The sequence below is a fragment of the Myripristis murdjan genome, chromosome 10 (genome assembly GCF_902150065.1).
Source record: "Myripristis murdjan chromosome 10, fMyrMur1.1, whole genome shotgun sequence".
NCBI lineage: Eukaryota > Metazoa > Chordata > Actinopteri > Holocentriformes > Holocentridae > Myripristis > Myripristis murdjan.
The window spans coordinates 33,062,808-33,086,301 of record NC_043989.1 but is presented as its reverse complement, the minus strand read 5'-3'; the positions used below and the strand labels follow the sequence as shown (position 1 = coordinate 33,086,301).

The 23,494-nt window shown below is 38.8% G+C and overlaps 1 protein-coding gene across 1 annotated transcript in view; it reads right to left on the bottom strand.

Moving 5' to 3' along the window:
- Positions 1–23,494, bottom strand: part of rell2 (RELT like 2) — a 40,253-nt gene that overhangs the window by 16,131 nt on the left and 628 nt on the right. The window contains exon 2 of the mRNA XM_030062752.1: positions 477–680. The gene's annotated coding sequence lies outside the window, so the exon portion shown is untranslated. The remainder of the gene's footprint in view (positions 1–476; positions 681–23,494) is intronic.

Sequence of the window (23,494 nt, the reverse complement as noted above, 5' to 3'; positions counted from 1 at the left end):
GCTAAGATAACTTTAGAGTTAGGTTAAGGTTAGGGTTAGGGTTAGGGTTAGGGTTAGGCAGGTAGTGGTTAGGTTAAGGTTAGGGTTAGGGTTAGGGTTAGGCAGGTAGTGGTTAGGGTTAAGGTTAGGATAAGTCTCCAGGAAATGAATGTAAGTCAATGTAATGTCCCCAGAAGTGATGGAAACCAACATGTGTGTGTGTGTGTGTGTGAAATTCCTCTAAAGTTGACACATACTGATAAATGCATTCAACTTAATATGATTTGTTGCTGCCTTACTAACCGTGATGTATATATTTCAAAACAGTCCTTTCACATTGTATCATTATTTTGCCCTTTGTCCTGTAGATGCATAAATTCTCCAGCAGAAACACATGGGCCTCCTGTGCTCTGGCAACATACATAAAACTCTGCTGTCCTGTTGTCAGTCTTTTTTTTTTTTATCCATGCTAGCAGTAGAGAGTTATCAATTCTTACCATTTTCTGTCGACAGCAGGGGCATCCAAGTGTGTGAAAGCTGGCATGATCAACATGATGGCAAGCAGAAAAAAATGTTCAAGTTTGGTTCAGAGTGAAAACAATGCAAAAAACGCCTGGTTTGGAGGGAAACCTTCGGGCGGGATTGAGTGCACTATCACTCCTGTGCGCTTTTCTCCTTAGCCCCGCCTTTTCTGTGTATATCTATAGAGAAATGATGGGGGGAAAGAGGGGCAGAGGAAGAGACACAAGAGAAAAGCAAAAAATAAGACATGGGAATCTCCTGCTAAATGATGAGGGAACACACATGCAACACATTTAAAGTTGTACGTGCTTCTTAACAAACTAAAGTAAGCATGCCTCCATGTACACATACAGATACATACATACCTGTTACATGTCTTTCGCATTTGCCTATACACTACATACACATACACAGTTTATCAGTGTTTCCCTCCCTCGGTCTTATCAGCACCCATTAACGTCTGTCAAACACACACACACACACACACACACACACACACACACAAACCTGCTTATCAGCACCAGTCCCGCTACCCTGTTTGGGGACCTAGAGTACCCAGTATGAGACTTAATACTGCTTTAAACTGAGCAAAACATGACAAAAACTGCTCACATTTCTTACACACTATCTCTCTTGCACACACACACACACACACACACACACACATACACACACACACATACACACAATTTTCCCACCGTAAATATTTCTTGGAGTGGATGAAAGGTCTCTGAAGCCACATTAATGCCATGCTGCACTTAAATTGTCCACTGAAATCAACAATCATCATTTTATGAAGCTGCATTTTGACCACTTACACCTGTCCACTGAAAACAGTAGACCACGTTAAAATAAAATTATGAAACTGATTCTGGTAGAATTCTCATTTAGACCATGCTGCGCTACAACAACCTTTAAAATCAATAGTAGTAAAAATAGTAGAAAAATTATGTTGAGACCATGCAACATAAAAATAAGCCATAAGTATGAGACACATCCAAACATGTAGACATACATTTCATATTCAAATTCATGAATGTGGACTCAAAACAATTAAAATTCATCTTTACTAAACCTAAACTCTAAACCCACCTAAACTCTGTAAAGCCACTTCTTTAAATGTGAGATGACATTTACAAGTACAATTACAACTGACATTTGGCAGACTCTTATCTAAAGCCATGTACATAAGGCCTTTTTTCATACTGCACAAAGAAAGAGCTATTCAGGAGAGAACATCGACATCAAGTGCCATAAAGCTGTGCTTCTGGTCCTGAGGACAGAGGAGCTACAAGGAGAGAATATATAGAGTGCATAAAGTACATAGAGGAAGGGAGAATGCATAAAAACAAGATTTATTGATTGATTGATTGATTGATTGATTGATTGATTGATTGATTGATTGATGGATTACACAGTCCATTAGGTGAGATGTACCCTGAAGAGCTGGGTTTTTAGCTTTCTCTTAAAGACTGAGAGGGACTGTGTGAATCGAATGAAGTTTAGTAGCTTGTTCCACCACCAAGGAACCACAGAGGAGAAGAGTGTAGCTGCTGATTTAGGGCCTTGATGTGCTGGAGGCACCAGGCACCGCTCCATGGTGGAGCAAAGAGGGCAGGAGGGAGTCTAAACCTGGAAGAGGGAGTCCAGGAAGGTAGGAGAACTTTTGGTTGCTGCTTTGTAGGCAAGTGTCAAGGACTTGACTTTGATGCGAGCAGCACCTGGGAGCCTGTGGAAGGATATGAACAGCGGAGTGACGTTTGCTGTTTTGGGCTGGTTGAAGACCAGACACACCTACGCATTCTGGATCATCTGCAGAGGCATGAGCGTGCCTGCAGGGAGCCCTGCCAGTAAGCAGCTGCAGTGGTCGAAGTATGAAATCACAAGCACCTGTACCAGTTGTTATGCTACATGTTCAGACATTTTCCTTTTTGGGTTGCAATCATTTTTATGCAGCCATACAACCACATAGGCCATTTGATTTTGGTCCCTGGATTTGGTCAATATCTGTTGGGTTTTTTGAAGCACCTTGAGATAACTTTAGTTATGATTTGACCCTATACAAATAAAACTGAATTGAACTGAATCAAATTGAATATGAAGATTTGACCTTTTAGAGGACAAAAATTATGACACATGTCCAGCTCTAGTGCAATCAACATGTCTGCTGAGCAAAAGCTAGCTATCTAACACTATCAGGTGTTCCCAGATGGTGGTACTGGCACACGCCCTAAGCCTGTACACTATACTGTCACCCACACTTACACAGCTATAAATCCACTGAAAGCTTTTATGCATTCAACAATGTGCACATTTTTCAGTTCTACACCATTCAGCCTGACTGCCAAGAAAAACTCTGGGATGTAAATCAACTTGATCTTGGCTGAAACTAGTGTTAGATATTGGCCCTTCATTAGATAGTAATTAAAACTTTATTTATTAAGCACATTGCAAAGCGTCATTGCATAGTGATGTACAAATAAATAAAACAATAAAACAGAAAAAAAAAAAACAGAACGAAGAAGAAACTAAAACATAAAAAGCAAAAACAATAGAACACCATGTAGTGGTGGAAAAGCAGAACTAGAAAACACTACATTTTTTTTTAGGACAATTCGACTGTTCTTGTTTCATCTTGAAAAGTTTAAAGTGTGATTTAAAAATTTGAAGTAGCTGAAGAAAAGTGTTTCAAATCATTGCCTGAGGAAATGCATGTGAATGCTGACAGAAACAGCTGAAATAATGCTTAAAACTTAAGGCTTAAAACTTAAGGCTTAAAAACAGCTGAAGTGTAAAAGCAACATTTATAACACCAAAGCTGAAGTAAATACAAAAGTAAGAGTGGAGGGAAATTGCTGAAGCAATGCTGAAAATTTCTGAAAAAAGTATTTTACGTATTTTAAGAAGTATTTAACATAGCAGGAGCAGTAGTTAAAGCAGTACATACTGTAAGCTAGTTGGAGCAGTAATCAAAATAGTTGAATCGGTGCGTAGGGTATGTGAACTTTGATTTTATCCTAAGTACTTGAAGCAGTACTTGAAGCTGGATAAAGATAAAGCAGTATTTGTAGAAGCTGAATTAGTAACTGAAGTATTTCAAGCGGTAGGTAAAATGAAACAGTAGTTGTAGCCATGAAGTTTGAATATTTGAAGCTTTAAATATTTAATGTCTCATAACACTCAGCATGTTTTAAAAAAAAAAAAAAAAAACTAAGAATGTTATACTGATATAAACATAGTAGTAGTAGTATGGTAGTAAAGGTAATGGTGTTTGCAAAAGGATGACTTGCAGAGAGAGAGGGAAAGAAGAGGAGAGTGACAGATCAGGTACTTTTACTTTGAAAAGAACGTGACTGCTGCATCAGTTGGAAGAATACAACAACTGCACACAGTATCAGAGGTAATACCATCAGTGATTAGAGGAGACATAGGTGAACATTTATATATTTTTATGTTTATGTATGAAAATTGAGGTAACGGTGACAGTTTAAACACATACAATAAGTGTGTGCAAAAGCTGCAGAATGACACTGAGCTGTAAACAGAGCAGAACCTCAAACAAAAGCTTAAAAACTACTTGTTTATTTTAAATACTGGCAAAATCTGTGCAGTATTGTAGAGTTCAAGCCCAGGGAACACAGAGCAGCTCATCAGGATAGTCACCACCATGTGGACTCACATCACACCCAGGTGAGTACACCTCCTCACACTCCACACTTCACTTTGGTTTTAACAGGAAACATTGTTTTACTGGTTTAAACTTGATTGTCAGCTAACCTTTTCACATGTGACAATGTCACATCCAAATGGTATTATGCAAAATCCCTTAGTGATGGAACATGATCTTCACAGTGTTCATGCCCAGAACACATAATCTGTATTTCAGAGTTTGTGCTCCTTTAAAAAAAAAACTGTGTGAAAACATTCAGTAGGGTTGCAATATACTGTACATTCTTGTAACCATGCTTCCCATCTCAACAACAGTAAAAACCATTTCCTGTTTTGTTAAAGGGATTAAGAGGTCACTTATCACATTGACACACACACACACACACACACACACACACACACACACCATCTATTTAACTCTTATGGATTGTAAGTCATTTTTAATGTTACTTACTTCCCCTGTTACTGTCACTGCAATATATTTATAGTAATATCATACAAGTAGTGAAATAGTGTTTTAGTAGATGCATTTCTGTTCAGTTTTACCTACATAGTAGTACTTGGGAAGTACTTGGAAGAAAAAAAGGGGGAGAATGAGTAAATAAAATATGTGCATTAATTAACCAGTAGCAAGCACTGGGTACATTTTGACTCCAATTACAGGATAAGCACATCATAAAGCAGTGCCCTTGGTAACAATTTTTAAAATCTTACAAAAAGAAATGTTTAACAAAAGTACATCTTTGGCCAAAAGCAATAAGAGAAGAAGATATTTTATACGAACTATAAATGCATAGATTGCTTTTATGGTTGGTTTCCTAGGATTTCTGTTGAATACTAATTAAAGAGGGCAGGGCTTTCTGCAAGGGATTTCTCCTTCAAAACAAATTGTCTCCCTAGCCTACAAGTGATTTTCCAGGTTCTTGTGCCAGCCAATCTAACACAAACTAAAATGTCACATGCTGCCATACATAATCGATGCCAGTAGATGTGAAGAGCAAATAATTAGATGCAGTGGAAATTTGAGAGATGAATGCATCACTGGTTGGTCTGAATGTGAGAAAAAGACAGAGAGATGATGAAGGCACATGCACAAAGTCTCTTTCTATCTCTCTCTTTCTCTCACACACACTTGCACACACACACACACACACACACAGGCTGTCGGGCTGCAGAGTAGTCCAGCAGAGAAAAGCAGAGAAGTGACTCAGCATTATCATGTCCTCGACAGCAACGCCTCCCTGTGACGTGCGTGTCTGCCTGTTTTGTGGTTTGTGATTTAGGCGTTCTTCTCAGCATAAACTGCCTTGGTTAATAAAGAAAGGCATGCAGAGGACAAAGGAAGGACATGGGAACTAGTTTAGTGACTAGTGCGGCCTGCTTTGGTTGTTTTATAAAATTATCAAGTGCACCCTTCCACTAGAGCAAATAGTGAACTGACTGCTGTACATGCAGAGCCTGCATGTCACTAGCAATAAACTCCGTGCATCCAAGAACCCTTACATCAGATTTCATCATGTTATATCAGGCAGACTTTTCTTGTAGATACGTCATAGAAAATAAGAACCTTGCAAGTTTTTTTAAATAAAGCAGCAAAAAAAAAATGTAGCAATGCGTGTTTGAGTTGATTTGTCTTACATGACATTGTGCATCCTGCAATGTGGCTATTGTACATGCAAACATCACAGTGTTGATTCTGAATGCTATATTGTGCAGCCCTAATGGAGAGATGTGTAATAGTCTGCATGTGATCTACAATAGTCTGTGTGTAGTCATGACACTAAGAGTAAGAAGCGGGGAGATAGGGAAGTTGAAAATTATTGGGTCTAGCGTTTCAAACGTATGTAGTTTGAATAATCAAAGTGAGAAACTCTGTCAGACATGGTATGAGTGCAAATGACAAGTTATATCTAACTGTGGTGAAAATCTTACCATGCCAATAACACTGGATTGAACCACATTTAAATAGACAGGGGAGACATAAAAGACACAGAGAGCTAGAGATACTCTGCATGGGTGCAGTCCCTTTCACTGCGTCTATTAATAGTAAGGTCATCCAGTTCTACAGTAGAATTCATTGATTTACACTAGTGAGTCAGATGTCATACCATGCAGGCTGCACACAAAGTTATTTCTCTAGTCTGGAGAAAACATCTCATATTACCACATGAACAAATACCACCACATTACCAAACCATTTTTTAAGTCACTGCAACTGACAGCACATCTCTCCTTCCAAATATGGAAAATGTTTCATGACCTTACACTTAGTCTCATAAGTAAAAGATACAAGTAATGCAATGTCAGTATCAAATGGAGCTTTCCACTGAACTCAGAGCCAGGAAAAAAATGATTTCCTACACGTAAAAATGCAAAGGAACACCAGTGAAGCTGGAACTCCAAGTTGAAATCGGAGAACATCTGAAAGCTCTGACTTTGTCAAAAATGCCCATAAATAACCTCGGAGAAAATGAGGAACAACGCTGTCAACAATAAACAAACTTTTTCCTCTGACTGTATTTTTACTTGGAAATATGCTCAGTGTCAACCTAAGATCCTCTATAGTCAAACATTAGCTGCTAGCTGGCTAACGTTAGCTAACACCAAAGGCGAAGTGACGCTTTACGTCGTGGACTCAAGCAAATATGGCTGCAAATTTTTTGCTCAGGTTGAAATCAAAACATGTGAATACATCATTTGGAAGGTGGAAATTCAAGTTGCCCCGCACAAATTTGTGCCTATTTGCATCTGTACACTGACTTTCTATGTAACTGCACCACACAAAAAACTTGCTTTGTGTTTGGTCTGGACACAGTTAGTGTGTAACAGTGAGTGAGTCACTACACGTCAGTGAACAGGGTTTTTCCATCTTTTTGCAGGTGTCCATGTCAGGTGCAGTGGAACACATTGAGCATGGAAGTGAGAAGTTCCAACTGGGAACATCTAGCAGTCAACAGGAAGGAACATAAAACACACAAAGGGCCCTATCTTGTGCCACCCGCTATCTGCTGCCACTACCCGCTACCCGCAAATTGCGGATTTAGGAACTTCCGCTATCCCTAAACGGTATCTTGCGCCACCCGCTACCCGCTATCCGTTATGCCGACTGCATCATTTGCGCCTGGAGGTGTGTCCGTGGGTGTGTTTCATGCGCTATCCCTAAAGTTGCTATCTTGCCCACACACTTTAGGGATAGCGGGGTCCGCTATCCCTAAAGTTTGGGCTGTTAGGAGAGCGCGTCCAGGCGGCTTCAATGCGCGCCCCGACGGAGCCTCACCACGCACACGGTCGTACTGATACCGGGACGCCGCCGGAATGGACTGAGTATATTACTCATATACTGTTGAGACTGTTTAGAGGAAAGACTGTTTTAATTGGACACTTACGCCAGCACGTTTTATTGTTTTATCATAGGCCAGCAGCTGTGCTATATATATTTTTTAAATATTTTATTTGCCCAATCTACCTTGTCAATAAATTAGTTTACACATAGTTCCACCTCTGCCTCTTGTGTGTGTGTGGTGTGGCCCGGGGATTTTACTCAATCAGTACAACCTTGTGACACGTCCACTTGGACACATGTGGCTCCACCTCCCGAATTAACTCGCCTATAATATAATATATAATATGTATATAAAGCCACCTTGCTTTAGCCTCAGTAGAAGCCCTGAGAAAATCTACCTCCCTCTCTCCATCGCGGGTTTAGGATTTAGGATTTAGGATAGCGCATCCTGCCCTTAAAGGCAATGGCACCTGGCACACTGATTGGTTTAACTGGCGTAACGCTCAAAACACGCCTATGCATAATATAGCGGGTAGCGCAGGTGTTTTGCGGATAGCGGGAGGTGCACAAGATAGCAACTTTTACGGGGGAACGCCTCTTCCTAAATTCTAAATCCGCAAATAGCGGGTTTAGGGAGTCTGGCGCAAGATAGGGCCCAAAATGTCTGCCATGGTGGCTATCACATCTCATACTAACTACACAGTACCTATTCTGTTTCTTCACAGCAAAGCAGAAACATAATGCATCACTTCCTGTGCTGGCTACAATATAAATCATCATTCTTTTATATATCAATCAATGATAGAGGCTAGGAATTGCTAGTAGCCTATAGACACTGAACACAGTGTATGTTAAAGTATTAGCCTGGAGCACCCATAACAAAAACTACTCCTTTCTGAGGCACACTCAGTGTAATAATGCTGTATCATCACTGGATCTCATGTGTGTAGAACAAGTTGTACTACTGAATGACTGTGTACCTAACAGGAGCCAATACTTTTTAATCAAATGTCCATTAAGCTATCAGGCAAGAAGTACAACTCCTGCCAATAACCTGATATTGTCCTGCAGCTAAATTTAGTTTCAGGATTTAGGAGTCACTGGTGGCTATAATAGCCCTTCACTAGTCAATGTCACAACACAAGAGATACACGATTTTAGATGGCTATCACACCATCCATGTATCATCGCAGCATGTTTTCCTCTTCTCTCTATTCTTTTCCCTCTCCCTCTCGATTCTCTTTCACTTTTGACATTGTAATTTTCAGCATGTCTGCCTCTGGATGGTTCACTGGACAGCTGGAGTATCCATTCACCCCAGTTGTTCCCAAGCTCTCTTTAGTGGCAATTAAAACAGGCGAAACCCCCTTGAGAGAGACATATACTACTGAAGGGATAACTTTATTACAATTATGCCATTTTAGATCCTTAAATGTGTGAGACTTCCACTGATACTGTGATTAGACCAATATAAGTTGGAGAGCTACACTGACGGGGTGATTGATCAAGGATTTGCAGGGCTTTTCATGTGCAAAAGAGGCAAATAGCGGCTGTCCTTGATTTAAAATAAGATGTAGGGTACTGTCCCTGATGGGATAGTGCTACACACAACTTGAATACAAAACATAGCCAACAAAATAGTACACTAAAGAACCAGTAATAAATTACATACAAAAAAACAAAAATATATGAAAATATTGCACATGCATTCTGCAAGATAAAAATGTAGAAGTATAAATATTAAAAGTCATAAAAAACAGAATTCAGAATGCATAAAAGTCAATGCTAACTTATGAGACACTACATAAGAGTTGAGCTGGTTATTTATTCAGTAGTGTTATAGAGGTTGTTTATACATTTGCTGGCTCTGCAGCATCTACCTAAAGATAATAATTCATATTTGGAATGTAGGATGTGTGAAGGGTCCTTCATGATTCAAAACAAAAGTTTTTTAGATAGTGTTTGAACAAAAACAATTATGAAACTTGAACTTGACCGCTGCAGGAATATATTAATCTGTTCAAAAAAATTAATTCATCACAATATTTTTACTCTAACAGTGTGATATGAAGTTTATGCCTTGTCCTGTCCTCGTGTGATCATATACAACAAAACAGAAGGTTACATGTTAATTTAACATGCCAGAATTAAATCCCCCAGCTACTTTCAGTAATGTGGATAGCACCACATGGCCAGTGCACTTAACATCATTCTTGCAAGTCACTGTTGAATTCAGCTCTATGCTCAGCGTGAAGAAAACTGCTATATTGTATAGAAACCATGCTGTCATTTACCGTCAAGGTAAATAAGCTACAGTCCACGCCTACTTGTGAGCAGTGGCGGTTCTGCCCATGTTGCCGCCTTGGGTGAAATTACTGCCTTGCGCCTTTCCGTGTTACTACTCCTAACCCCAAGGTATTTTTCTGTCTGGCCTAAAAAAGCCACTGGCCACCATCAGGCGAGCCAGCCGCGGCACTGGTCGGCATCAGGCGGGCCGGCTGCGGCACCAGCCTGATAACGACAGGTGCTGTTTGTGGCCTTTGGCTTTCAAAACTATTTTCAGCTGCAGCACTGCTACTAAGTCATCACACAGTGGTACTCCGGTCCCATATTCAACATGCAGGGTGATACAGTGGCATTAACCTCTGTGACAACATTCAGACCGTAATGGGACAATAAAACTTTCCACTGAAAGTGAGACAATCAAGTGGTTCTTGGTAGGCCAGCAGGTCCTGAAATACAACCACAAACTTCAAGTGGTTTCATTTGGATGTGGAGGGGGACATATCTGTGTCCAAAAAAAAACTTTGTCCTTTCAAGCAGCAAATTATGTAACATCAGCAACTGTGCAACCAGTCTGTAACAACCCATTTTCCCAAGCTTTCTCCTATAAACAGAGCAGAAAGCCCAGAATTAGGTCCCCGATTATTGTGGAAAATGGTATAGATCTAAGACCCACCCGCCATCTTCTCTCTGGTGTCCTGATTTGTCCATCCAAATTGCAACTTGAGAGCACAACACTCTTAATCAAGATTTGTATAAACTTCCTCAAAAGCCAAATTGAGCAGGGGAGACCGGGGATGACAGTAACACTTTTTGTTTGAGCAAGTGTAACTCAGTGGTTCTTTGTGCTAGAGATCTCAAATTTTGACATGTAGTACCCATATATGTCTGCTATAAATGACATACACTTGGACTTCTACTACACCATCACAGATTATGTAAATTAATGTCAAATACAAAGAGGTATGTTGTTACAACCTACCCCAGTAACGGGGTGAGTTGTAACACTACTTGGGGATGGATGTAACAACAAACAACCATAAATTTGTAAGACTACAAAAATAATAATAATAAAATAAATAAAAAGTCTAAGTTAAATACAATAAAAATAAATACAATAAAATAAATAAATACATAATATAAAATAAATAAAATAAAGACTAATAAAAAATAAACTGGTGTGTGTTGTGTGTGTGTTTTGTAGCCTGAAACAGGTTAATGTGAAAAAGCATTTGAACACTTGGAGATCTGTGGAACAGTCAACAAACCACTTTTGAACAGTGTGGTGCAAAGCTGCACTAAGTACTTAGTAAGTACTATAACGCATTTGAACAGGTGAACTGTCTATTAAACAATAAACAAAACACTTTTGAACTGTGTTTTTAAGGTGCAGAAGTACTTAGTAAGTAACTACTAACTAGGCAAACTGCCTAAGGCATAATACGTATGTTTAATTAGATAGGGGAAGAACTGTTACAACCCTCCCCATGCCAGGCAGCCATTAAAAGGCTAACCGTTTTTAGCATTTAGCTTCAAAGCTAGCACGAATGCAACACATCAAATTAAACTAGAGAAACTACCACTTGAGCTTATGTAAGTGAAACAATTGTATCTACAACACAATGGGCACTATGCAAAAAATATTTGCAATGAAAATTTTTACTTTCTTACTTTTTTTACTTTCTCTAAAATCATTTTTTTGCTCCAGAACAGACAGTTTTCAACTCAGAGACATGAGGCTTCACCTGTGAGCTCAATTTGTTTTTTTTTTTTTGTTTTTTTTCCAAATCTTTATTGACAATTCAGATTAATACAAACACGTTTGGATAGAAACAAAAACAACAACAACAACAACAACAACAACAACAAAAACAAACAGACAAAAATATAGAGTAATACTCAGTGTCATGCAATTACAATAAAATGATGGTAGTAAATAAATAAGTAAATAAATTAAAAGGACGTAAAATTAAGTAAAGAGGGAAGGAAAAGAGTACATACATTGGTCACGCAAAGAACAAGATTACATTCATTGATTGTAACAAAAGTCCAGGCTGTCGTAATATTGTAAGAATAGTTCATTTTTTTATCGTTTATAATTCTTAGAGACTTTAGATTAAAGTTGAATTCAAGCAAAAAGACTTTAAAAAGTGGATTGGTTTTGAGAAATCTATGTTTGTGTATAAAGAACTTACAACAAAGTATGAAGTAATTGGTTATGAATTCAATAGATTTGTTGTTATGTGTAAAATAGCAAAATATATCTTTTTTGGTGAACAAGTATGACAGACCAAGAAATCCAGAAAAGTAATTTCTCAGGTCAGTCCAAAAATCATGTACAACACTACATTCATAAAACACATGAACAATGGATTCCTCAGAGTCACAGAAAACACAATTACTATTTACATTCATAAACTTAGACAAAAATGCATTACAAGGGTAGATTTTGTGTAAGATTTTAAAGTGTATTTCTTTAATTTTATTGGGCATGCAAAATTTGTAAGGTAGTAACCATGCTTTTTTCCAATTAATATCGTAAATTAAGTTATTCCAGAAAAATTTACCTCTTGGAGAACATTTCTTTTTGGCATGGATAGCATTACGTATGAATTTATTATTACATGTTTTATCCAGTAGAGGGCGACCATCAATAATTAGTTTAGAGTCAATTTTCCCATTTGCATTGTGTGACAGGTGACATTTCATTAGTTGTATGATACCTGAAGGGATTGCCTGACACACAAAATTAAAATCTTTAAATCTGATAGGAAATTCAAAGGTTCTTAGAAAATCACTATAAGAAAGGAGATTACCATTTTTATCGAATAAGTCAGTGATAAAGGATATGCCCTTTGTGTGCCATGAGGGAAGAAAGATGGATCTGTTTTTAACTGTGATATCTTTACTGTTCCATAGCAGGGCTTTGTGAGGGGAGAAGTTGTGAACGTAAAGGAGTTTCCATGCTAGGAGAGTTTGTCTATGAAAGTTTGATAATTTCAGAGGAAGTCTGGAGGGACAGTAATTACATTTTAAAAGAAACTGTAAACCACCACACTTTTTAAAGATACTGCAAGGTATGAAGTACCACAACGAATCTTCACCATTAAGCAAACATCTTCTTAACCAATTAATTTTGAAGGTGTTATTGATGTCTATGAAGTTGATTACTTCAAGACCCCCTTCAGATCTATTGTTTGAAAGAACAGCTTTTTTCAATCTGTGCTGCTTGTTACGCCATATAAAATTCAAAAAAATGTCATTAATATTTTTACAGGTCGAGTCTGAAGAGTACAGAGATAAAGCCGGATATACAAAACGAGAGAGACCTTCCGCCTTGGAAAGAAGAACTCTGCCAATAACGGAGAGATCTCTTTGAAGCCAGTTGTTCAGGATATTCTTTGTTAAATTTAATCTAGGATGAAAGTTGAGATTCTGGCGAATAGTTTGATTTTTGCATATGTGAATACCCAAATATTTGATAGAATCTTTAACAGGTATACCACATATTACTTGGGCATTTGGTTCATGAAGACAGAGAATTTCACATTTGTTTAAGTTTAAAAATAGACCAGAGGCATGAGAAAAATATTCTATGGATTTGAGAGCGAGAGGGATTTGATCTTTATCTTTTAAAAACAAGGTAGTATCATCAGCCAGCTGAGAGATTCTAATTCCCTTATTGAAAATGGAAATACCTTGCATAAGGGTGTCATTCAGAATACTAATGGACATTAGCTCTACCACCAAAATAAAAAGAAAAGGAGAGATGGGGCATCCCTGTCGAACGCCTCTGTGTATAGAAAATCTTCTGGAGGTGTTATGATTAATAATAATAGAGCTATTAATGTCTCTGTACAGCATTCTGATAGCAGAGATAAAATTAGATCCAAAGCCAAACATTTCCAAGGAGGCGAAAAGAAATCTGTGTTCTACAGTGTCAAAGGCCTTACAAAAATCCAGAAATAAGATAATGGCATCTGAGTCGATAAACTCAGCATAATCAACCAGATCCAGAGCCAGTCTAATATTACAACTTATATGACGACCCTTCATAAATCCAGTCTGTGTCTCATTAATGAGATGATCTAAACATTTTTTAAGTCTGTTTGCAAAGATCAGGGAAAGTAATTTATATTCAATAGTTAATAAAGTTATAGGGCGCCAATTATCTATAAATTGCGGGTCTTTTCCAGATTTAGGAATGAGAGAGATAACACCTTGTTTCATAGTGGTCACCATTTCCTCTTTTCTAAGACATTCATTAAACAGATTAAAGATATGCTTCTCTAAAAGATCCCAAAAGTGGAGATAAAATTCAACCGGCAGACCATCGATACCTGGTGCTTTATTTTTTTTCATTGAATTAAGGGCAACATTTAATTCTGTGATTGTGAGTTCCGCGTCACATAAGGATTTAAGATCATCTGAGAGAAGAGGAGTATAGTTACGCACTTGTTGTAAAAAGGCTTCGCATCTATCTTCTTGAAACTCAGATTTGTAAAGGTTTTCATAAAATGAGGAGATAAAGTTAGATATTTGAGCAGGGTCTTTACACAAGTTGTTATTAATGTTTAAAGCAGACAAGGATTTGCGTTTATAATTTCTTTTTTCGAGAGCAAAAAAATAGCTACTGTTTTTTTCACCTTCCTCAGTCCACTTGGCTCTGGATCTGATAAAAGAGCCTTTGGCTAAATCAGTATATAGTTTATCAAGTTCCATTTGGGTAGTTTTTAATTCCATTGTTTCTTCTTCAGAGAGATTATCTTTTTTAAAGAGACTATCAAGTTTTAGCATAAGAGTAGATTCTTTAAGAAGCCTATTTTTCTTCAATTCCTTGCTACGTTTGATAGCAAGCCCTCGAACTTTGAATTTAAATAGTTCCCATTTGCTTCCATATGATGATTCTGCATCTGAGTCAAAACATTCCGACATACATTCTATGACAGAAGCATTGAAAGACGAATCATCCAAGAGTGAGGTGTTAAACTTCCAGTAACCACGGCATCCATTAGATGAATCATAGGATAACAACTTAAGAGATATCAATTTATGGTCGGTTAGGGGGGCATAAAGATGACAGGCACTTTTCACATGTTGCAAGAGAGAGTGTGAGATAAGAAAAAAGTCTATTCTAGATCTGAGAGTATTAGAACCATTGCACCAAGTAAAATCTTGTGTGTTGTTGTTAAAGAAACGCCAAGCATCAGTTACAGATAACTGACCGCATAAAGAGGGAATTATACTACATGTGTTAGAACCCTGTGATACACGAGGGGGGAATCGATCTCTAAGGTTGTCAGGGGTCTCGTTAAAGTCCCCTGCTAAAATCATTTGAGCGTTTATATACTTATTTTGTAACTCAGAAATCTTGTTAGTAAGATCAGTAAAGAGGATCTTATTGGAGTTATGAGAGTTATAACCATAGACATTACAGACAAGAAAACAGGCATTGTCAACATTAATTATCAGTATCAACCACCTTCCTTCATTGGAAGTAACGGACTCAATAATGTCACCTCTAAACTTGTGTAGTAAAATCATAACGCCTGCGGAGTGGTTTGTCCCATGGTCAAAGTAAACAGAATTTCCCCATTGTGACTTCCAAAATTTGCAGTCTGATTCACTAGAGTGAGTCTCCTGAAGAAAAATCAAGTCTGCTTCAGTGTGTTTACAGAATAAAAAAAGTGCTTTTCTTTTTGTTAAGTCTCTTAGACCTCTCACATTTAAAGAGTCAATATTAAGAGAGTTAAACTCAAAATTTTGCATGACCTTCAAGGGAAACAAAAAAAAAGGGACAGATACAAAAGAAAAAAAAAAAAAAGAAAAAAACTGGTACTAAGACTAGGAAGCTAGTGATAGTAAGTAACCTGAGCTTAGTAGAACTATGCTGCCCCCAAAAAACACGGCAGCAGTGACCATTAAGTAACCCGTTGAATTGATATCAAGCAAAGGGGTAGAGATATCAGGTAAGTATAAGCTTTGTGCTGAAACGTGCAGAACCAGAGCTGAACTGTAGCTCTGTCGAGTATAAGAATGAACAGTGAATATTGTATAATTCTATTCGTTTAGAGATGATGTGAAATCCTGAGTAGAAAGTTTTAGGAAGTATTAAGTATGATATGATGAAAGTCTAGCCCATGACAGAAAATAAGTCATGGCCTACAGCAGTAGAGGGCTAGGTGTTCAACCATATTCCTTTACAAACCATGTTGATAGTTATTTTTTCTTCTTCCTTCTTCTTCTCATTTGTCCTCCTGGTAGTCAATCTTCTTGCCTTCAATGTAGGCGAAGGGGCCTCTGAATGACGCTCTCTTGCCCTCATCCCTGGCCTTTTTAACCAAAGGCCACAGTTTTTCTCTGGCCGCTGCATCTTCGGGAGTCAGGGCCTCTTTGATGCGCAGATTGTTGTCACGTAGAAATCCGGAGTTCTTCGCTTCTCGCCAGATGATGTCACGGTAGAATCTCATGGTGAATCTGATGATGACTACGCGAGGAGAGCCGATCCTTTTCATGTTGCCCAAGCGATGTACGATGTCCACAGCGAGCGCCATCTTGTCGTTAATTTGCGGTGCCACTTTAGAGAGGATGTCCATGGTGATTTGTCTTATGTTTTCCCCCGTTTTCCTCCTTCACCCCATGTAGTTTCAGATTCCACAGTCTGCTGTGACGCTGCATATCATTTAATTTCATTCTTAGTTGAAGGTTTTCCTTCTGCAGCTTCTCCGTCTCTAAATCAATCTTCTCAATTTTCTCACTGTGAGTTGTTACCTGGTCAAGCAGAGACTGTACCGTTGCTGTGAGGGCGTTCATAGCTTCGGCGGTAGCTTGGGAAGATTTTTCAATGGAGGAAAGTTTTTCGAGGATGATTCGAGTTGCCGAGTCGTTGCTGTCAACTGCTCTCAGTTTGGGGGGAGGGCTTTTGCTCGGCGTTGCAGGCAAAACTTCAGTTGAGGAGTCGTCATCCAAGGATTCAGCCATGCTGTTGGTATCTGAGGCTAGCTCCGCCATGTTTCTTCTTTTACGGCTTTTTTTACCCATCAAAAGAAAAAGATATGACGTCCAAAAAACACTTTCTGCGTAAACCCAACAAACGGGTATGAAAAAAGTGAGTTTCAGTCCGATTTCAGTCACATACTGCTATATTTTTCAGAGACAGCGTTTAAAACTCCCGCTCAAGACGCCATCTTGGCCAAGATCCCCGTGAGCTCAATTTGTAAGTGGGCATGGACTGTATTGATGACATCACCACAGCTCATTTCTGATTGGTCAAACTGAGAGTGTTAAAACTATCCCTTTGTTACAACCATCCCCGGTCTCCCCTACTGTCTCCAAGATCTCCATATTTTGCCACCCATCATTTCTTTAAGCTCACATTTTCCCTAGGAGGTATATTCGACAAGGCAGGTGGAAGCAGAGATGGAGACCCACAAATTCTCTCCATTCAATAAAACCACAAGTCCAATAGGGAAGCTTTGCCAAGGCTAAATTTAGTAAACAAATTTGTTACACTGCAGTGGCAGTTCCCTCCAAAACATGCAATTCCCAGTTAAAGCAAATAATTTCATCATTCTCTTGCTTCCAAATGAAGTTGCCTGCAATTCTCCAGTCAAGTATGAAGTCTTCCAGGGAGAGGTCCGACCCAAGTATCAACTTTTCATGGGAAAAGTCTGACTTAAGTTTCAAGTTTTGAGGGACAAATCCAGTCTCAGGTCTTTGAGGGACAAGTCTAAGCCAGGTTTCAAGTCTTTCTAGGGGCAAGTGAGAGTCAAGCATCAACTCTTTCTAGGGACAAGTGAGAGTCAAGCATCAACTCTTTCTAGGGACAAGTGAGAGTCAAGCATCAACTCTTAAAGGGACAAGTCTGATTCAAGTTACACTCTATGAGGGACAAGTCAAAGTCAGGATTCAAGACTTTTAAGGGACAAGACAAAGAGGGACAAATCCAAATAAAATTTAAACATGATCAACTCATCACTAAATCAGACCACAAAGGAACCTATTGATTTGTTGTAGTTGTTTTGTTTTCATCATCCTTTCCTCTCAACCCTCCAACCTTCCCTTTCTCTGATTCTAATACTCACTCATCGGTCTCTCAATCAGTGATGACTCATGTAAGCACTGACAACAATAATGCAAGTATTATAAGCCCATAACAACAAATCTAACACATTACTCAAATTGTTAAATTTGCTGCAACTGTTCTATACAAATTTGTTAGGGTAGAACTTAACAAACCACACTTACAAAAACATTACTGTGGCCTGAGATATATGTCCACAATACAAGAAAGCATTAAATGTGACACTGGCAACACCACAAAACAATCACTAACCAGAGATCTTCTCCCTTCCAAATCAGACTAGTCCATGTAGTGATAAAGAACTGAAGGAGAAAAAAAACTGCACAGTGAGTGTATTTCCAAACAATAATGTTTGAGGGTCCTTGAATGCAACACATCCTTAGCTTTCCTAGCGTTAAAATGTTTCTTTTTATTCTCAACAGAAAATGTGAAGATGACATCACGCTGCACTGCGTGGCATCCACCATCATCCGAGGATTGTCCTCGTTTGTGTCTGTGTCCTTGTTTGTTTTCTTCCTGTTACCTAGCACCTGTCACTTTCATGGAAAGAAGGTGAATGGCTTACATATGATCAAGAGGGGAAAAATGGATAAATGAAAGGAAAATGAAAAAGGACCCTACTGGACCTGGTGAACTACTACCACTCACATATTTGGATATTGTGTTTAGTGTTTAGAACTACCTAGTGTTTGCAGTGAATGGGTGCAAGATCCATAAATTCATGAGCAGGAGAACTGCAACAGCACAGCTGTACTCGCAAAGGTAAGGTGACACTCTTTGTGGCCCACGTTGCCAGAAAAAGAACTACTTAAATGCCCTTCCAGAGCAAAGAACAATAAGTAGCCTTAATGTTTTTAAGTCATAATTAGTGTCCAGATTACTGGTTCATAGTTCAAGGCACACTGTGCACATCCTGCCCTGCCAGTTACCAGCTCGACACCACAGAACTCACCTGACTGAAACTGTAGAGAGCAGACTTTCATTGAGTCAGGACTTTATTCAAACATTAAGGATTTTCCTCTGACAGCCGCCACCCATGCCATCCAGTGTTTTTTGTTAGCACCTCTACATGTGGCTCTTAGTTTTTTTCCACTCAGAAAATGAGAAAAAACATATTTCGTAATCAATTTTTTCCCCCAGCTCGATGATGTGATCTGCTGTGGCAGTCTCTCATGCAGTAGTACTGCCCTACCAACAAAGCAGGAAGGATAACAGAGACAAAGTTTGTTTGTGTATGTCATCCTCAGAAGATGACACCTGTGGCCCATCATGCCAGAAGGCATGACATAACTTAGCAATCTCTATAGACCATTATTTTCTCAGTTGCTGATCAATCAGGAAGCGGTATATATGACTATATGTAAGACTCCCTTTGTTTATATGACGTGCAACCTGGAACACAGCAGTACCACATGAGAGCTGCATTTGAGCTTCTCACCCTGAGCGTGACGTCAGAGGAAGATGGCTGCTGGAGAGCTATACTTCAAATGAATTATTTCCAGGTCACAGTGACATTTTGTCCAGTGACCAGGAGAGGGGGAAATGTGCAGTGAGTGCCTGTGCCTTTACCTCTCTCCCAGTGTTCAGGTTTTAGGGTGGTTACTAGACCTCCAGCAGGCTTCCCAATTTATGCTAAAAATGTTTTATAAATGTAAATATAATATTTTCCTTCTCTCGCTTGCCTAACAGTGTCTCATACACACACAAAAAAACATTAAAATACAACTTGTATGTAACTTTTAGTTCAAGATCAAGTGTGTACCCTTCAAGTTCAAGTGTGTGCCCTCCAACCTACACCTCAACCTTATCCACATTGCTATGTTCTCATCATGGAATAACTTACTAAAAACATGCCTGCTTACATTTGTAACTGTCTCCTTCCAGAAAACATGATTGTGTGTTTGACAGTATGTGTAGACTGTTTTAATGTGGATGGACAGTGTGTGTAGCTGAGGGTGAAAATGATTAAAATCATATCCCTAGGGACACATAGATACCTGCCAGATCAAAAATATGCTCACAACCAAAGCTTTCATCTGTCTCCTTTTATGGGAACCACACTAGGCTCCCTAAAGTTAGCTACAAGAAGTCCTGAAGTGATGTTATTTGACCTTCAAAATAAAACCTTAAAATCTTGCTGTCTCCCTGCAGGCATAGGAGGCTTTTATATCCAAAATAAATTTCTTTCTAAGACAGTAAAGTTTATCTTGTCTTGTTTTTAAATAGCAAAGGAAAAGTAATGCTTCCTTGGCTTCGTGAATGTGAGACAATGTGCTCTCGGAAAAAAGTGCACAATTTGTGACTAAGGGGTTTTATTTTTAGGCCTTATATTTTGAAGGTGTAAGTGTTTGGACAATGACACACACTGCCGTCATGACAAATTAGGTTAATAATACACCTCAGGCTTGCATAGCACAAGCTAAATCTTTCTAAATCACATAATTATAGTATACAGAAGTTTCATCACATTTCAACTGTCAATTTAACTCCAAAAGTTTGTGTATTTGCAAATTGTTGAAGACCGGATATAACTGTAATTTGGGGCTAGTTGCAACAGCAGCGATTCCACCAATCACAGATAAGCTATAGAGTCATGTGATCACCACTGTTATGTGCTCACTTTTCCCTTAATCTCTCATATACAATTTCATGTATTTGTATTCATAATTTTGCCCTTGTACACCACCACAGTGGATTTGAAATGGAGTATCAAGACATGATTGAAGTGCAGACTTTGAGCTTTAATTTAAGGGATTGAACAAAAAATATGGCATTAACCTTTTAGGAATTACAGCCAGTTCTATACATTGTCAGCCCATTTTCAGAGGCTCAAAAGTCTTTGGACACTTGACTAAAAAGCAGTTTCATGGCCAGGTGTGGTCTTTTTCCCTGTTATTCCATGACAAATTAAGAAAATAAAAGGTCTGGAGTTCATTCCAAGTGTTTGCATTTGCATTTGATTGCTGTTTATCAGAACCCTCAGCATGCAGTCCAAATAGGTGTCTGTGTAGGTGAAGGAGGCCATCATCACGCTCAAAAAGCAAATGAAATCTATCAGACAGATGGCAACAACATTAGGAGTAGCCAAATCAACGCTTTGATATATCATGAAACAGAGGGAATGCACTGGTAAGCTCAGCAACACCAGAAGACGTGTACAGTGAATGACTGAAGAATTCTTTCCCTGATGAAGAAAAACCCATTCACAACGTCTAGGGAAGTCAATAACACTCTCAAGGAGGTAGGGGTATCATTGTCCAGATCACTGTCCAGATCTACAGTCAGAGGGTATAGAGCAAGGTGCAAACAACTGGTGGCAAGACCAGGAAGGCCACATTAGACTTTGTACAAAAGCCCGCCCAATTCTGGAACAAGGTTCTTTGGACAGATGGAACAAAGATGAACTTGTTCTAGAATGATGGGAGGAGAAAAGTGAGGAGAATGAAAGGAACAGCTCATGACCCAAAGCAGAGCACATCATCTGTCCAGCATGGTGGAGGCAGTGTTATGGCACGGGCATGTATGGCTGCAGATGGAACTGCGTCACCTAGTGTTTATTGATGATGTGACTGCTGATGGAAGTAGCAGGAGTAACTCTGATGTTTATAGGGTTCTACTGTCTGCTCAGATTCAGCCAAATGCCACAAAAGTGATTGGACAGCGCTTCACAGTGCAGATGGACAATGACCCAAAACATACTGTGAAAGCAACCCAAGAGTTAAATTGAAGGGAGAAAGACCCACAAACCAGTAGCAACTGAAGGCTGCTGCAGTAAAGGCTTGGCAGAGCATCTCAAGGAAGGAAACTCAGAATTCGGTCAAATCCGAAGCATTTTATTCTTGTTGATCTCAAACTTCCATTTCTTAAGAATGAAATGGTTAGTAGGTTAGTTGAAACACCAAAATGCTTGTTGTTGTTAAAACTAATCCCAAATGAAGAATAAAGGCATGTTTTAAATTAATGAGATTTAATTAATTAATTGTGTTTAAAACAGATGTTAAAATGCACACACACACACACACACACACACAGTGACTGACATTCTTCATTTTCCCTTTTGTGCTTAACAGTAGCATTTTTATTGTTCAATATGGCCACATGCTTCCAAAATGTTGGTCTGAAAAAGGGAAGGAATCCTCATTTCTAACTGTCTTTACACTGACTGTAATATGATTTTATTATAATTGAACTGATTTTATACCTGACTGAGGCAAAATTTTGTGTAGTAAGGCCAGACAAAAAAAAATTCTGGGTTCCGGTTCCCGACCGAGTGTCCCATTTAACCCCCGAGACAGGTTATTTTATTGGCCTCTGTGTAAAAATAAAATAAAAAAATAAAATAAAGGTACTATGCGACCGAGTGTGACCTTGTTGTCATTGGTCAAAAGTTAAGCAGGGCTTTTATTTTGATCTATGTTGCGCTCGCCTTATTTGTGATGTTCTCGCGCAACTTCGGAAAATAACTTCATGGAATCACGTGCCACTGACAGCACTGGCTGGAAAGAATGGACTTCCGCACTGTGTGTGTGTGATTTGTCCTCGCAAACCACCAGTGAAAATAATCCGACTACAAGAGAAAACCTTTGCAGATGTAGTGAAAGAGGTGAAACAGTGCCATTGTAGGTTTGCAAGTGCAGCAGGCAAACATGACGGGGGATCTGTCATGTTTGCCTGCTGCCCCCACCGTGGAGCTCGGCTCTATGGCGGTGGGCGTGATGGGTGTATTCGACTTCAGGTACCTAGTGCTGCGATGCGAGCCAGAGACACCTCCCTCTGCTAGTAATAACGCTGCTCTGTCCATTAAAAAGGTGGTAACTTATGCAAATATTGAATGCAAATATTGCATCACTTCTGAAAATAAAAACAAGAATAAAATAAAATAAAATCCCTACCTACCCATCCTTCCCATGAATAAATAAAATAAAATAAATCCCCCTACCCATCCTTAAAATGCTAAATAAAATAAAAAATAAAATAAATTCACTACCTATTCATGCCCTTAAATGACAAGGAACCGGAACCGAAAGTATTTTTTTGTTTGGCCTAATCCAATAACTTTTAGTTTAGATTAGTAGCACATAATATGATCAGTAGTAGTAATAATAATTTATTTTGGTCTTTCTTTTCCATTTTACAAAATGAATTCACATTTAAATAAATAAATTAATTAATAAATAAAGTCATTAAAAGGAACAACAGACACAATATTCCAGGGACTGAAAATGGTGTTCAGAGTGTTAGCTGGGGGGAAGTCCACCTCAATGGCAGGAGGCTAACAGTTAGCATTTGGAGCATCCATCCAGTATCCAGCACTCAGTAACAATGAGAGGAAGGTAGCACCACTACTGTCCTACACAACAGCTAGGTCAGCCAGGTGAAATAAAACAGGTGAACTATCCCTTTAACATTTTTTTAATGTCATGCACACATTGGCTGTCATGTTTTTCTTTTGATTAAAACATTCTTCATTCAACCTTTTTTTTTTTTTTTTTTAATGCAAATTGGATGGTCTCTTCCACCTATGTTACATGCTAGCCCAGCTCTGGGACAGGTTGTAACTACACAACTCCTTGTAGGGCTGTTTGACAGCTGTTCAGCAGAGACAGCAGAGAGAGGGCACTTTGTGTGGAAATCTGAGATCTAACCAAAAACTGTCCGAGCAATAGCTGCTGGGA